Raw genomic sequence first — 5,047 nt, forward strand, 5'->3', positions numbered from 1 at the left:
CCCAGCCCCATCTCTCTTTTATCATATAACTACATTCCACTGTTGATATAAACAGGATGGCCAGCATTGCCTACCTATTTTTTTTTATCTCTGATTGAAGTAGTCAAGTAAACTTGTAATAGTCAACTAAACTACGATGGGTTCTCTCTTTTGAAGCAGAGATTTGTATGTGCACATCATACTTTTGCAGAATTTATTAGTGAGATGTTACTTTTTTATATTGTTTCAAAAGCTTTAAGAACTCCAAGAGAGTTGATACGTGTTTAGAGATAGAGCCCTTTCCTACCAAGTCTGAATTCTTGGGTTCAATATCTAATATAGAAAGAGACAGAGAGACAACGTGGTAGAAAATGGCCAATAAACACTGGAAGTAGATTCCTGGTGACCGGGGCGCGGGGACGGGGGTCGGCTGTGTGTACCTGAAGGATGGGGCTGGTGCTGAGGCCGAGAGGGGTAGCAACTTTCCTACTTCGTCCATTCTCCCAGCCCTAGATCTTCTTTGTGGAGCCATGTCAGAAGGAGTGGACTTGACTGATACAGATACCAGGACACAGAGTTCAACAATACAGGTCAGATTGGCCTCCCAGCTGTCAGACGACAGAAGCAGCAGTGCTGAGCCACCACCTCTGTTGCCAGGAGCCATCTCCCCAGCCCAACAGCAAGGCGCCTGCAATTCTGTAAACCTGCCGTGGTCCGAGGAATAGAGGAGCAGCTGTCTGTATAGGCAGCTTCTCCTGGTCGATCACAGACCCGCAGCGGATCCAGGTTATTCGCTCTCTAGGAGTCTATGATGTGGTGGAGTTGAAATGTGCACAGAATCGTGCAAATGGCCAAATCCAAAGAATATGCTGTCCACCAGTGATGGAAACCCCTGCCAGGAAATGTTCTTAATGGAGAAAGAGTAGGTGTGAGGCCGGCTACCCAGGAGCACCTATCACAGGATGAGGCACGGGCCCCGGAAACGTGAGTGCGTCTGCGTCCCAAGAGGGGGCACCCCTCCACGGGCCCGCTCCCCAGATTCTAGTGATTCTGCTGATGGACGAGCCACACCCTGAACCTTGTGCCCTTGTCCACTCCTGTGGACAACCCCCCCAGCTTGCTTCCTTACTTCAATCGCCCTCCTTCAGCCCTTCCATGGATGGATCTGCCCTCACCTCCAATTCCACCCCCACCACCTCTCTCCCCAAGTTTTGGGGTTCCTCCTCCACCTCCTGGTATCCTCTACCAGCATCTCAGGCCCCCTCCTCCTCGATTACTGCCTTATCTTGCCGCACCTCCCCCTGGGTCCGCCCCACCTGCCCTGCGCCTCAATCCAGTCTTCTCCCCCACTCCAACCCCACCCAATGCTACTGTGGGGACTCCACCTGAGACTTACATGAAGGCCTCCATACCCGATAACCGCCATGGCAGCCGAGAGTGGGGGCCCCCGCCTTCCACAGTGAGAGAAGTGGGATCTGAAGAGATCATGAGACCAAACAGAGCAGTTTCTAGCAGTGCCATTTCCAAAGCGGTACCTGCAGCCAGTGCGGGGGATTGCAGGGAGGTAATCGCGACATGGCTCACAGCCATTGCGGTTGTTAAACAGCCCCGGTCTCCAATGATGAGCATTGCCCAGTCCTTGTCTCCTGCTTAAAGCGCTGTTTAATGCATCATGGCCTCCAGGCCAAGTCCTCCAGTGTGGGTACCAGTGGGAGCTCTTCCAGGAAAAGACATCGGGCCAGAGAGAGCAGCAGAAAGCACCGGGATCTGCTTCCTAATGATGATCGGCATGATGATTGTTGCCAAGAAAGGAACCCGGAGCATGAAAGACAGGAAAAGGGCAACAAGTCCACTCCCCTGGTCCCCATAGAGAATGGCGTTTTGTCTGAGGAAACGAGTTTCTTCAGTTTTCCGCAGTGCAGTGGGAAGGTCGACGGAAAGACTTATTCCCAGAGGAAGTGGATCTTCCACGTCGGATCCAGGAGAGGGACTGGGTGTGCCAAAATATGCCCAGGGCCCTGCCCTCAGCACTAGATTTGATGGGGACCAAGACGGTCTGAAGCTCTGCTAGTGTCCCATTTCTTTAACTCCTTGATCTTCCCACGGGAACCACGGGAACACAAACTACCTTTTGCAAAGCTACTGTTCTTGGTTTTGCCCTCTCACAGGTTGATGGTTTATTTTACTTTCCTCCCAGATTAAGCTGCTTAACCCTTTGACTTGGTGCTGCACAAGCTCCTCCATGGACTTGCCCCTCTAAAATAGAGCAGTCCAGGAGGTTGCTTTCAGCTAGGAAGGCTGGCAGGCCAGTTACCACCCTCTGCTGTGACTGCCTCTTGCAATAAACAGCTCTCCAGTGTTCCTTTCCCTACAGTTCTTACATGTTACACGTAGGGCTCTTCCCCCAAGAAGGCTGCTTCCTTGTTTTAGAGGAAGATCCCGCCATTGGCAGATGGGGATTCTGGGACCTCAGCAATCAAGAGCCCTCCTGAAGGACCAGGAGGACTGGGGAAGGAGGCCGCTTGGGTGGAGTGTGGCCTATTTCCATAGGCTCTTCTGTCTTCAGGTTTGATGGGAGCATGGGCTTGCATCTCCCAGGTACACACTTTTGCTTATTACCAGATAGTCTGGCACTAGTATGCAGGTCAAGTCAAATGTGTTTTCTTTCCACCTTTTGACTATTGACTCCATACCTTCCATATTCTGCCTGGAGGTCCTTCCTACCTCTCATGAGGAACGAGCAAGGAAGAAATGGAGCCAGACTTGGGTGAATTCATCTCAGAGCTCTAAGGACCAGCAATCTGAGGGTCATTTTAGGAATTCTTGGTCCCATAACATCCAATTTGTGATGATGATGCTGGTGAAGGAGGCGGCAGTGCCCACATGGGGCATGACTTCTACATGTATCTGTAGGGCATGTGACATCCAAGGTGAGGAGATGGGCGTGTGAGGCGTAGGCCACTGGAGACCCTGCTGGCTCAGTGGGGAGAGACTGAACTGGACCGAACAACCCTTCCTCTGTTTCCAGCACGTTTCTAATATGCTCCTCAGTCACTGAGGGGGATACCCCAGGGTTGGAGAGTCACATTCCCATGGGCTACAGGCTACAGGATTGGAGCTTGTTTCCCCTGTCCCCCAGCCCCACCCCCTCCTCCTCTTCAGAGCAAGGCACCTGCCCAACTGGCCAAGTGTTAAGCGACCTTTTTTATTAGTGCTTATCCTCCAGAGCTGCTCCGGTGTCTTTTTAAAATGTAGAGAAAACCAAGTAAGGTGACAGTTTAAAGAAAACAGTATATAGAATATCAGAAAAAGGGTTTACCCTGAGAGTTATTTTCTCTCCATTTTTGTTTTGTTTTTACTCAAGGACACAATTTTTAGTTTTATTTCCTGATAGCAAAAGGAAAAAGAAAAAAAAAACCCTCAAAAGGCCAAGGCCCCGTCTCTCTGTTGTCAGTGATTTGTTTGTCTTTCTGATAGGTTGAAAATCGTGTAATAAACTTGATGACGCTGTCAATCTTTTATATTGCATTGTATTTTTTCCCTTTTGTAACAAAATATTTTTAAATAATAAGTGGGGTGTGAGCTGTTTTACAAAAATAACTGGAAGTCTTTTTTTAGATATTTTAATACCAGTGTATGAATAAGCTTTGCTTTTAATTAAATACAAACCTAAATTTCATATGCTCATTTTGTTTAGTAGTTCATTATAGATGCATAGATGATTTAATAAGATAAACAATTTTACCTATGCTCACATAACATTGTATAATTTTTACTCGTGAAATAAACACAATTAAGTTCCTTTTATGCAAAAAGCACTGCAAAAAACTCTTTGAATGCAGAAATGAATAAATGAGAGAAACTTTGCTTTCAGAGACTTAGTTGTTAATATTTTGAAAATACAAAATGTTACAAAAATTTGCATATATGCAGATATTTGTCATAATTGTAGATGACATCGACCCATATGAGAAACCTTTTTTGCCACACTAGTCATGGTGTTAGCCATGAATGTGGATTATGTTAATTGACACTGAGATGTGCTATTTACTGGGTTCAAATCCATCTGCTAACAATTGATGTTTTTACCCTACACCTAGTATCTGTGGGTAACATAGGCAAAAGCATTTGTAGGTAGTCAAGAACATGGTATTATTCCACTAATATTTACATCCTATAAAACTTCAAAGGGGCTAAAACAATTGATGGAGGGATATGGAGACAGATATGTAATTTCCATAGAGGGCACATAAGCATGTGCACAAACTCTCTGATTGCATGTAAATGCTTCCATGTGTCCACAAGCTGATTATAGGGGTAGAAATTAGACTACGGAACTGTTCTTTTCTGGGAATTCTCCACTCGGGTACACAAGTGTGTTGGCTTACGGCACAGTATTTGAGGAGAGTTGGGATTCTATTCCTTCAGGAAGATTGGTGACAGATGCAGTGGGGGAAAAGAAGATGGATTCAATACAAATATTTCAAGAAAGTTGTCAGGTTTTGTTACTTTTGTTTAATGGCCTCAGGGGAATGGAGAAAATGCTAACAAAAAGAAAGCTGTAGAAATCAACACAAAACAAAGAGGATTCTGTAGCACCATCATCAAGCGCTCCTCTGCACAATTCCATTAATGAGAAAGCCGTGCTTAATTAGTAGTAGCTTAATGTAGTCTTCAAAAACTTCCTTGTGCTTAGATTTGGAATCTGTCAGTATTCAGATTTATTCTGTACAAGTCAAATAAAATAATAGAATAACTGAAATACCCAGAGAAGTATAAAAGATTTGGAAATAAGTTGACTATTGAGAAAGAAAATCCTGCTTCTGTTGAAACAATGGCGAATATGAATTAGCAATTTAATACCTCAGTTTCTCTTCTAGTTTTTTCAATTATTACAGAATGAGTTCTTATTTGGGTTGCTCTTTTTAACAGTAATTATATTTAGGCTTTATGCATACTTGAATATGTATTTGTTAAATCAGTATTTTTCTTAAGCTAACCTTTTTATAAATTTGAAACACCAAGAACAAAAATTGACTTACTAATTGTATCCCTCTGTATGGAATTT

General features: G+C 44.8%; 1 pseudogene; it reads left to right on the forward strand.

Annotated features, from left to right (window-relative positions):
* The first annotated feature begins 509 nt into the window (after window positions 1-509).
* LOC105989507 lies at window positions 510-2,013 on the forward strand (annotated as a pseudogene).
* Window positions 2,014-5,047: the final 3,034 nt, after the last annotated feature.

This window comes from Dipodomys ordii, unplaced genomic scaffold, assembly GCF_000151885.1.
Source record: "Dipodomys ordii isolate 6190 unplaced genomic scaffold, Dord_2.0 Scaffold56, whole genome shotgun sequence".
NCBI lineage: Eukaryota > Metazoa > Chordata > Mammalia > Rodentia > Heteromyidae > Dipodomys > Dipodomys ordii.